Below are 12,581 nucleotides of genomic sequence, written 5' to 3' on the forward strand. Positions count from 1 at the left end.
AAATCAAATAAGAAATGCCAAAGACAATAATCTTACGTTGGGATGGAAATATCGGTATGAACTCATGATCTATTTTCTTTGTCCATTGTAAAAACCTAGAAACTCAGAAATGAGCACTGCTAATGCCCAGATCATTAACTACTTAACAACAAAATTAACCAAAGATCCTTGAAGATCTGGCTGATTCCTGATTTGGGGTAAGAAATATGGAAAATGAGTCTGGATCATAGAATATATGGAAACTACTGAAGACTGTTCAGGTTTGATTTAAAATAATCCAGGATAAAACTTAAAGAGATTTCCACGGTCCAGAGATGGATAATTAGAGCACATCCATATTTTAAAATCCGTCAGTTTATAATGACACTGCCCCAAATCCCCCAAATATTCCCTTTAGAGTATAAAGGGAATCAACTCATTATTTGAAAACTGGTAAATAAAGGGAAAGAATAAAGAAAAGGTGTATATGGCAGAACATAAGAACACTATAGCCAATTTTGAACTTACAGTACTTTTTTATTGTGATAAAGTAGTTGTAATAAAACATTACAAAATTAAAACATTTAAATTATGTGGTACTAGTATAACAAAACAGCAGTGAACAGAACAGTGAAATAAAATCCATAACAAGTTTGTCTATTTCCCACATGATACAGATGGCATTTTAAATTATTGATGGGGCGCCTGGGTGGCTCAGTCGGTGGGGTGGAGCCCATGTTTCTTGATCTCAGGGTCATGAGTTCAAGTCCCACATTGGATGTAGAGCTTACTTAAAAAAATAAGTAAATCAATAAACCATTGACAAAATGACAGATTATTTAATAAGTACTATCAGAGTAATTGTTTAACTATTCAAAGAGTTAAGTACCCTACACCATCACTCAATAGAAATCCCAGATGAAATCAAGATAATGTAGGAGTTGGGGAAGAAGGATAAAATGAAGGGAAGGGGGGGGGGGAAGGAGGAAACAAGGAAGGCGAAGAACTGGAAAGTTAATCAAAGAGAGAAGTGTTAGGAAAGGGAAATTATCTAATATTAAAGTGGGTCAAGCCTTTTGATGCAAAACCTCAAAGAAAATGTAGAAAATAATATAAGAAAGTGGGCTCTGGAGTCAAATGATCTGGCTTTTAGAGACCATCTCTGTCACTTACTGGTTGATGTGTGACTTTGGACAAGACGCTGAACCTCTCTGTGCCTCAGTTTCATCATTTGGGGAAAAAAAAAAGAATATTGCATGTACTTTAGATGTGATTTACAGATTAAATAAAATAGCATGTGTCAATAATTTAGTATAATCTGAAACACTTAATAAAACTAAATAAATACGGGTTATCATTGAACATAATTTAAAATTTTATGTATAATGAAACCTTCATAAACAATTAAAATGTAAATGACAAACTGAGAAAATATTTGCAATAAGTATAAATACATATATGTAAAATGTAATGTATATATTGTAGAGAAGGTGACTACTCTCAGGGAATATAGTGAGGACAAAGAACAGTGTGGCTGGCAGGTTCCTAGGAGTTTTTGTTGACCTTCTGGTACCTCCTATATGACATCTTAAACTGAGCTAAAAAGACTAAGTTTTGAGAAAGGTTTACATAGGCTAAGCTTTTCTAAACATTGCAATACTTTTTCCAAACACCCATCACATCACAGCTAGCATCCTGTAATAAGCACAAGGATGACTTTCTTCAGGAAAAGGAGGTAATAGACCTGTCAATGCCCAAATCATCCCCAATTCAGAGTATTTCAAACTCAAGTTTCTATCTATTAATTTATTCTGTTTATGGGGTCTTGGCATTTAGACACACATACCTCCTAGTCGTTAGTAATAAAAAAATGCATCTATTTTTTTTCATGCTTTAACAATATTTCAGTGGTGGGGATATTGCTTAGATACATCTGACTTCCAGTATCCAACAACCAAATATCATATGATTAATATCACAATTACATAAATCTTACATATCAAATAGATGATAAAGGAACTTGAGCCTATTTAACTATATACAAATATCAAAAGGGGACTAAAATATTTCAAAACAAATAGGGATGAAGTCTATTATATGTAGGCTCTCTCCATTAATAAGAAAAAAATAGGTTATTAGAGAGGAGTACAAGTCAAGGCAAACTTGAAATATCTTCCCCATCAAATTAACTGCTTACTCTTAGTCACTCTGCAATAAGCTATGTTATAAGCAGGAAACTGGCTTAGTGATACCAAGCCAAGAGTATGAATTAACAATTTTTTTTCCTCATTAGACAAGTTTAAATATGTTTCTCTCCATTGCTTATTCTGTCAACAAATATTTACTGAGCACCTAGCATATGCCAGTTGTTAAGATCAGTCTATGGGATACATTACAGAACTTGGAGATTAGTATCTCCATGATGCTCTTTTGGTATGAGTGAAAGAGGAATTTCTAAATGTTTAGGGTAGGGGGTCAGCAAACAATAGCTCACAGGCCAAATTCAGACCACTACCTGTACTTATGAATAAAATTTTTTAATATAGCAACATGCATTAATTTATGTATTGTCTATCAGTGTTTACAGGCTACAATAGTAGGTTAGTTACAACAGAGGCCATATAGACTGCAAAACTTAAAATAGTTACTACCTGGTCCTTTATAGAAGTTTGCTGACCCCTGGTTTAAATGACATCTTCTGTTTCCTTACAAACACCCATGACCCAACCACTCCCAATCTATTCTTCAAACAGCATCCAGAATCATCCTTTTTACATGAGTGTTGTATCATTTTACTTTCTTCTTAATACATGACAATGGCTTCCCATTGCTCTTACCATGAAGACTGCATTCTGACAACACCTCCAAGGTCAAGCTTGCTTCCACTGTGCTGACCTTTTTCCAATGCCCTGAATAGACTATTGTCTTTATAAATGTTTTCTTCTGTCTGGAACAATGTCCACTGATCTTGTACTGATCAACTTGTCCTTCATTCTCAGCTTATATTTCACTTCTCAGAGAAGCCTTCCCACCATACCATTTATCTCCACCCCCACTTGCTATTTTCTCTTGTGGTACTCTTTTATTTTCTTTTATGGCATGCCTTAAAGTTTGTTTTTATATATTTATTCATGGTTTTGTATGATGTCTGTGTACACCACTAGACTATAAGCTCTGTGAGCATAATAATTAAGTTAGCTTTTGTGCCTGCCTACGGATTTCCTAGACCGTAGCAAGTATGCCATGAATTCATTCATTCATTTTACATTTAAAAAAAATTTTTTATATGTTCTGGTTGCTTCTTCTTTTAATACATCTTTTTATTAACATATAATGTATTATTTGTTTCAGGGGTATAGGTCTGTGATTCATCAGTCTTACACAATTCACAGAGCTCACCATTTTACATTTATTTTTGAGTGAAGATTATAGGAGTATTTTGATGTCAGTTTGGTGGAAATGAACTTTTTAATGGAGACAGAAAATTGGCAGTTAAGTTTGATTTTCTTGAATAAAAGAAATGATAAAAAAGGTTCTGGTATAGTATTCAGAAATCAGTAAGTAGATTAATTGGGAGGACAGTCAGGTAGTCATTGCTGAGACCTAAATCCATAGCCTAAACTACTTGGTAGAAGAAGCATTTCAAATGATAGAAATGGAAAATATAAGAGAACAGATGAGAGAATTTGAAAACAAATCTTGGAGACCAAAAATGAAAATAAAGGGATTTGGGGAGGAGATAAAAAATGGAGGAGAGACAATCATTGGCCAATAAGAAACTAAAATTTCCCTGAGGTGGGTGGCTGGTGGATGTATGATCAAATTAAAATGACACAAGTTCCTGGTAGAGTTCATGAGTAAAGACACACACCTAAGTCCACCCTAATAAAATTGTAGAGCTCAGCTTGTCTCCCAGACCGATTCCTCCCCCCAAATCCCCGCCACGCGAGGCTGCGGGGCATGGATCGAGGGATTGAAGAATGTCCCGTGTTCCACTGGGGAAAGTCCTCCTGAGGAATGTCATCCGACACACAGATGCTCACAATAAGATTCAGGAGGAATCAGATATGTGGAAAATAAGAGAACTGGAGAAACAGATGGAAGATGCTTACTGGGGGACCAAAAGGAAAATGTTACCCAGTAGTTCAAGCCGGATGTGTAGTGATGGTTTTGATGAAGAAAGTCAAAGAGACTATTGGAGGCCAAAGAATGAAATTTCTGGGGCACTGGAAGATGATTTTCTTAAGGCTAAATCCTGGAATAAGAAGTTATATGATTATGAAGCTAATATGCCAGACAGATGGGGTCACAGTGGTTATAAAGAGTTATACCCTGAAGAATTTGAAACAGACAGTAGTGATCAGCAAGATATTACCAATGGGAAAAAAACATCTCCCCAAGTAAAATCATCTACCCATGAGTCTCACAAACACAAGAAGTCAAAGAAATCTCACAAAAAAAAGCAGAAAAAAAAGTCACACAAAAAAACAGAAGAAAAGCAAAAAAGAAGCCACAGATATAACAGCAGATTCCTCAAGCGAGTTCTCGGAAGAAACTGGGGCTTCTAGTACCAGGAAAAGGAAACAGTCACATAAGCGCAAGAAAAAATTCAGGAAAAAGTCTCTCAAAAAATCTGCTTTATTCTTGGATGCAGAAAGTGACACTTCCCAGTCAGATGATTCTGCATCCAGCAGTTCTGAGGAAGGTGAGGAAAGAGACACTAAGAAAACCAAAAGGAAAAAGACATAAAAAAAGTCCATATCCCTGTAGTTAACAATGAAATACAGGAGAGGACGAACAAACGCACAAATTGGAAGTGGCTACAGATGAAAGGTCTGCAGAGAGTTCAGAGGATGACTAAATGAGGAGACGTTCTCCATTTCCCATCTGACTGGTTACTTACAGCTCTTCCACCTTGGGGTTTTGCCAGTGACTCTTTGACCGGCACAGGGGCCCTGAGGTCAGAGCTGTCCTGTGCCATCTATCTACGTTCTGACAGACTTGTCTTCTGTTTTGGCCTATTAAACTTGATCCTCTTATTGTTAATAGGGAATCTGGTATTTTGTTATGAAGTTTTCTTGAAGAGATTATTTTTTGCAATTAATCACATTTAGGGTAGAGTGCAAATGCAACAAATTGAAGGACCCAGAAAGCTGAATCCCAGTAACAACCTGGGTACACCAAAAGGGATGTAGAATTTGGGGAAAGCAAGGGCTGGGATCAAGAGGTGGATTGGAACTGGTGCTGTGTAGAATGTTGGAACATCGTGTTGCTCTGTTTATACAGCAAGTGCCACAACTTTGTCTTCAGCCTTGGTGCTTTGCTCTTTCTGTATTTTGGCCTCAGAGATGTGGTCCAGTTTATTTAATGAGAAAATGAGTATAAGAGCAAGACATTTTTCCTTCATTATAACATCCATAGACAGCTGTTATTATGAGACTAGGGTTTTCTGTCAAATTTCCCTGCTGGACAGGGTCTGTGGCTACACTAAGTATACCCCTAAACATGGTAATTGGTTTAGTAAATGGTTTTCTACTTCCTGTAAAAAATAAATAAATAAAATAAAATTGTAGAGCTCCAATGCTAAAGAAAATTCTCACAAACTTTCAGGTAAGAAGAAAAATGTAGCCTGCTTGGGCTGTCATAACAGAATACCACAGACTGGGTGCCTTAAACAACAGACATTTATTTTCGGGGGCGGAGCAAGATGGCGGAGGAGTAGGAGACCTGGATTTCGTCTCCTCTCAGGAATTCAGCTGGATAGGGATCAAACCATTCTGAACACCTACAAACTCAACAGGAGATCGAAGAAAAGAATAGCAACAACTCTCTGAACAGAAAAGTGACCACTTTCTGGAAGGTAGGACGTGCGGAGAAGTGAATCCGAGGCGATATTCGGGAGGATAGACGGCGGGGGAGGGGCCTCCGTCGGCCGCTTCTGGCAAGTGATAGAGCCACAGAGCACAAAATCGGAACTTTTAGAAGTCTGCTCCGCTGAGGGACGTCACTCTGGTGGCGAAGTGGGGGGTGGAACCCTCGCGGGACAGTGTGGTCTCAGGACCCTCGGGGTCACAGAAAGACCAGGGGTGCTGAGTGCGGCACAGCTCCCAGGTATCGGAGCAGGGAAGCCGGCTGCAGAGACAGAGCCCAGGTGCGGGCTCTCAGCTCGGGGTTGCTATAAACCGTGATCCGCGGCACAGTCGGGCCACTGCTCCTCCAGCGGGGACCCAACAAGCGGCAGATCCGGGGAGACTCACCTTCTTCCCCCGGGAGGAGAGGTGCGGGAGCGCACCGCGGGGATCTGCTGGGTTTGGAGACTCCACCCGGGGTCGGGTGCCAGATAGAAAACGCGGTCACAGGCCGGGTGAGCGCGGAGTGTGGCCGGAGACCGGGGAGACGGGAGTGACTGACGGCTTTTCTCTGGGGGCTCGTTGAGGAGCGGGGCCCCGAGTTCTCGGCTCCGCCGGGGCGGAGACTGGGAGGCCACCATTTTCACTCTCCGCCTCCAAAGCTGTACGGAAAGCTTGCAGGGAACAAAAGCTCCAGAGAGCAAACCCGAGCAGATTACTTAGCCCGGACCCGGCAAGGGCGGGGCAATTTCGCCTCCGGCAAAGACATTTGGGAACCACGGCAACAGGCCCCTCCCCCAGAAGATCAGCGAGAACAGCCAGCCAAGACCAAGTTTACCGATCAATGAGAACGGCAGAACTCCAGCGCTAGGGGAATACTGCACATAGAATTCATGGCTTTTTTACCATGATTCTTTAGTCTTTCAAAGTTAATTATTTTTTTTAACTGTCTTTTTTTCTTTTTTCCTTTTTTCTTTTTTTTTGAATTTTTCTTTTTCCCTTTTTCAACCAACATCTTATCAATCCCTTTTTAAAAAAAAAAATTTTTATTTTTCATTTTTAAAGTCATATTCTATCCCTTCATAGTAGTTACCCGTATTTTTGGCATATATATATAAGTTGTTCTCTCTTTAAAATCTTGAGATAGTTTCTTCTAACAGATCAAAATATACTCTAAATCTCTAGTGTATGGTTTTTTTCTACTCCCCTGCCTGACCACATTCTCTCCCTTTTTTCTTTCTTTTTTTTTTTTTTTAAATCCTCTTCTTTCTTTTTTCAAACAACTTATCAAATCCTTTTTTAAAATTTTTTATAATTTCCATCTTTATAGTCATATTCCATCCCTTCATCATATCAACCCTTATTTTTGTACATATATAAGTTTTTCTTTCTTTAAAATTTCGGGAGGGACTTTCTTTTAACAGACCAAAATACACCCAAAATCTAGTGTGTGGCACTGATCTATAATCCAGCCAGATCATATTTGATCACATTCTGTTTTTGTTTTGTTTTGTTCTGCTTTTGTTTGTTTTTATCTTTATCTTTTTCTTTTTTCTTTTTTTCTTTCCTTTTCTTTTTTCTCTCTTTCCCTTTCTTTTCCCACTGCTTCAGGTCTTTTCTGATTTGTTTAGAGTATATTTTCTGGGGACGTTGTTACCCTGCTAGCATTTTGTTCTCTCATTAATCTATTCTCCTCTGCACAAAATGACAAGACGGAAAAAATCACCTCAACAAAAAGAACAAGAGGTAGTACCGACTGCCAGGGACCTACTCAATACGGACATTAGTACGATGTCAGATCTAGAGTTCAGAATCATCACTTTAAAGATACTAGCTGGGCTTGAAAAAAACATGGAAGTTATTAGAGAAACCCTTTCTGGAGAAGTAAAAGAACTAAAATCGAACCAAGTAGAAATCAAAAAGGCTATTAATGAGGTGCAATCAAATATGGGGGCGCTAACTGCTAGGATAAATGAGGCAGAAGAAAGAATCAGTGAGATAGAAGACCAAATGATGGAAAATAAAGAAGCTGAGAAAAAGAGAGAGAAACAACTACTGGATCACGAGGGCAGAATTCGAGAGATAAACGATATCATAAGACGAAACAACATTAGAATAATTGGGATCCCAGAAGAAGAAGAAAGAGAGAGAGGGGCAGAAGGTATAATGGAGCAAATTATAGCAGAGAACTTCCCTAATTTGGGGAAGGAAACAGGCATCAAAATCCAGGAAGCACAGAGAACCCCTCTCAAAATCAATAAAAATAGGTCAACACCCCGACATCTAATAGTAAAACTTACGAGTCTCAGAGACAAAGAGAAAATCCTGAAAGCAGCTCGGGAGAAGAGATATGTAACCTACAATGGTAGAAACATTAGATTGGCAACAGACTTATCCACAGAGACCTGGCAGGCCAGAAAGGACTGGCAGGACATATTCAGAGCACTAAATGAGAAAAATATGCAGCCAAGAATACTATATCCAGCTAGGCTGTCATTGAAAATTGAAGGAGAGATAAAAAGCTTCCAGGACAAACAAAAACTAAAGGAATTTGCAAACACGAAACCAGCCCTACAACAAATCTTGAAAGGGGTCCTCTAAGCAAAGAGAGAGCCTAAAAGCAACACAGACCAGAAAGGAACACAAACAATATACAGTAACAGTCACTTTACAGGCAATACAATGGCACTGAACTCCTATCTTTCAATAGTTACCCTGAATGTAAATGGGCTAAATGCCCCAATCAAAAGACACAGGCTATCAGATTGGATTAAAAAAACAAGACCCATCGATATGCTGTCTGCAAGAGACTCATTTTAGACCCAAAGACACCCCCAGATTGAAAGTGAGGGGGTGGAAAACCATTTACCATGCTAATGGACACCAAAAGAAAGCTGGGGTGGCAATCCTTATATCAGACAAATTAGATTTTAAACCAAAGACTGTAATAAGAGATGAGGAAGGACACTATATCCTACTTAAAGGGTCTATCCAACAAGAAGGTCTAACAATTGTAAATATCTATGCCCCTAACATGGGAGCAGCCAATTATATAAGGCAATTAAAAACAAAAGCAAAGAAACACATTGACAACAATACAATAATAGTGGGGGACTTTAACACCCCCCTCACTGAAATGGACAGATCGTCTAAGCAAAAGATCAACAAGGAAATAAAGACTTTAAATGACACACTGGACCAAATGGACTTCACAGACATATTCAGAACATTCCATCCCAAAGCAACGGAATACACATTCTTCTCTAGTGCCCATGGAACATTCTCCAGAATAGATCACATCCTAGGTCATAAATCAGGTCTCAACTGGTACCAGAAGATTGGGATCATCCCCTGCCTATTTTCAGACCACAATGCTTTGAAACTAGAACTCAATCACAAGAGGAAAGTCGGAAAGAATTCAAATACATGGAGGCTAAAGAGCATCCTACTGAAGAATGAATGGGTCAACCAGGAAATTAAAGAAGAATTAAAAAAATTCATGGAAACCAATGAAAATGAAAACACAACTATTCAAAATCTTTGGGATACAGCAAAGGCAGTCCTAAGAGGAAAGTATATAGCAATACAAGCCTTTCTCAAGAAACAAGAAAGGTCTCAAGTACACAACCTAACCCTACACCTAAAGGAGCTGGAGAAAGAACAGCAAATAAAGCCTAAACCCAGCAAGAGAAGAGAAATAGTAAAGATCAGAGCAGAAATCAATGAAATAGAAACCAAAAGAACAGTAGAACAGATCAACGAAACTAGGAGCTGGTTCTTTGAAAGAATTAACAAGATTGATAAGCCCCTGGCCAGACTTATCAAAAAGAAAAGAGAAATGACCCAAATCAACAAAATCATGAATGAAAGAGGAGAAATCACAACCAACACCAAAGAAATACAAACAATTATAAGAACATATTATGAGCGACTCTATGCCAGCAAATTAGATAACCTGGAAGAAATGGATGCATTCCTAGAGATGTATCAACTACCAAAACTGAACCAGGAAGAAATAGAACACCTGAACAGACCTATAACCACTAAGGAAATAGAAGCAGTCATCAAAAATCTCCCAAAACACAAAAGCCCAGGGCCAGATGGCTTCCCAGGGGAATTCTACCAAACATTTCAAGAAGAATTAATACCTATCCTTCTGAAACTGTTCCAAAAAATAGAAATGGAAGGAAAACTTCCAAACTCGTTTTATGAGGCCAGCATTACCTTGATCCCAAAACCAGACAAAGACCCCATCAAAAAGGAGAATTACAGACCAATATCCCTGATGAACATGGATGCAAAAATTCTCACCAAAATACTAGCCAATAGGATCCAACAGTACATTAAAAGGATTATTCACCACGACCAAGTCGGATTTACCCCTGGGCTGCAAGGTTGGTTCAACATCCGCAAATCAATCAACGTGATACAATACATTAACAAAAGAAAGAACAAGAATCATATGATCCTCTCAATAGATGCAGAAAAAGCATTTGACAAAGTACAGCATCCTTTCTTGATCAAAACTCTTCAGAGTATAGGGATAGAGGGTACATACCTCAATATCATAAAAGCCATCTATGAAAAACCTACAGCGAATATCATTCTCAATGGGGAAAAACTGAGAGCTTTCCCCCTAAGGTCAGGAACACGGCAGGGATGTCCACTATCACCACTGCTATTCAACATAGTATTGGAAGTCCTAGCCACAGCAATCAGACAACAAAAAGAAATCAAAGGCATCCAAATTGGCAAAGAAGAAGTCAAACTCTCACTCTTTGCAGATGATATGATACTTTATGTGGAAAATCCCAAAGACTCCACCCCAAAACTGCTAGAACTCATACAGGAATTCAGTCAAGTGGCAGGATATAAAATCAATGCACAGAAGTCAGTGGCATTCCTATACACCAACAACAAGTCAGAAGAAAGAGAAATTAAGGAGTCGATCCCATTTACAATTGCACCCAAAACCATAAGATACCTAGGAATAAATCTAACCAAAGAGGCAAAGGATCTATACTCAGAAAACTATAAAATACTCATGAAAGAAATTGAGGAAGACACAAAGAAATGGAAAAACGTTCCATGCTCATGGATTGGAAGAACAAATATTGTGAAGATGTCAATCCTACCTAGAGCAATCTACACATTCAATGCAATCCCCATCAAAATACCATCCACTTTCTTCAAAGAAATGGAACAAAGAATCCTAAAATTTGTATGGAACCAGAAAAGACCCCGCATAGCCAGAGGAATGTTGAAAAAGAAAAGCAAAGCTGGCGGCATCACAATTCCAGACTTCCAGCTCTACTACAAAGCTGTCATCATCAAGACAGTATGGTACTGGCACAAAAACAGACACATAGATCAATGGAACAGAATAGAGAGCCCAGCAATGGACCCTCAACTCTATGGTCAACTCATCTTTGACAAAGCAGGAAAGAATGTCCAATGGAAAAAAGACAGTCTCTTCAACAAATGGTGTTGGGAAAATTGGACAGCCACATGCAGAAGAATGAAACTGGACCATTTCCTTACACCACACACAAAAATAGACTCCAAATGGTTGAAAGACCTCAATGTGAGACAGGAGTCCATCAAAATCCTAAAGGAGAACACAGGCAGCAACCTCTTCAACCTCAGCCGCAGCAACTTCTTCCTAGAAACATCGCCAAAGGCAAGGGAAGCAAGGGCAAAAATGAACTCTTGGGACTTCATCAAGATAAAAAGCTTTTGCAAAGCAAAGGAAACAGTCAACAAAACCAAAAGACAACTGACAGAATGGGAGAAGATATTTGCAAATGACATATCAGATAAAGGGCTAGTATCCAAAATCTATAAAGAACTCATCAAACTCAACACCAAAAGAACAAAGAATCCAATCAAGAAATGGGCAGAAGACATGAACAGACATTTTTCCAAAGAAGACATCCAAACGGCCAACAGACACATGAAAAAGTGTTCAATATCGCTCGGCATCAGGGAAATCCAAATCAAAACCTCAATGAGATACCACCTCACACCAGTCAGAATGGCTAAAATTAACAAGTCAGGAAAGGACAGATGTTGGCGGGGATGCGGAGAAAGGGGAACCCTCCTACACTGTTGGTGGGAATGCAAGCTGGTGCAGCCACTCTGGAAAACAGTATGGAGGTTCCTCAAAAAGTTGAAAATAGAGCTACCATATGATCCAGCAATTGCACTACTGGGTATTTACCCCAAAGATACAAAAGTAGGGACCCGAAAGGCTACGTGCACCCCGATGTTTATAGCAGCAATGTCCACAATAGCCAAACTGTGGAGCCAAGATGTCCATCGACAGATGAATGGATAAAGAAGAGGTGGTATATATATACAATGGAATATTATGCAGCCATCAAAAGGAATGAGATCTTGCCATTTGCAACGACGTGGATGGAACTGGAGGGTATTATGCTGAGCGAAATAAGTCAAACAGAGAAAGACATGTATCATATGACCTCACTGATATGAGGAATTCTTAATCTCAGGAAACAAACTGAGGGTTGCTGGAGTGGGGGGTGGGGTGGGAGGGATGGGCTGACTGGGTGATGGACACTGGGGAGGGTATGTGTTCTGGTAAGCGCTGTGAATTGTGCAAGACTGTTGAATCTCAGATCTGTACCTCTGAAACAAATAATGCAATATATGTTAAGAAAGAAAAAAAGAAGAAGAAGAATGTAGCAGGAGGGGAAGAATGAAGGGGGGGAAATCGGAGGGGGAGAAGAACCA

General features: G+C 39.2%; 1 long non-coding RNA gene and 1 pseudogene across 1 annotated transcript in view; both read left to right on the forward strand.

Annotated features, from left to right (window-relative positions):
- Positions 1 to 3,935: 3,935 nt before the first annotated feature.
- LOC118544971 (uncharacterized protein NKAPD1 pseudogene) lies at positions 3,936 to 5,173 on the forward strand (annotated as a pseudogene).
- Positions 5,174 to 5,616: 443 nt separating this feature from the next.
- LOC144382839 (uncharacterized) overlaps positions 5,617 to 12,581 on the forward strand; it is a 353,650-nt gene continuing 346,685 nt past the window's right edge. Inside the window, exon 1 of the long non-coding RNA XR_013450261.1 lies at positions 5,617 to 5,839. This is a non-coding gene — a long non-coding RNA (uncharacterized LOC144382839). The remainder of the gene's footprint in view (positions 5,840 to 12,581) is intronic.

The sequence above is a fragment of the Halichoerus grypus genome, chromosome 8 (assembly GCF_964656455.1).
Source record: "Halichoerus grypus chromosome 8, mHalGry1.hap1.1, whole genome shotgun sequence".
In the NCBI taxonomy this organism is placed as follows: Eukaryota; Metazoa; Chordata; class Mammalia; order Carnivora; family Phocidae; genus Halichoerus; species Halichoerus grypus.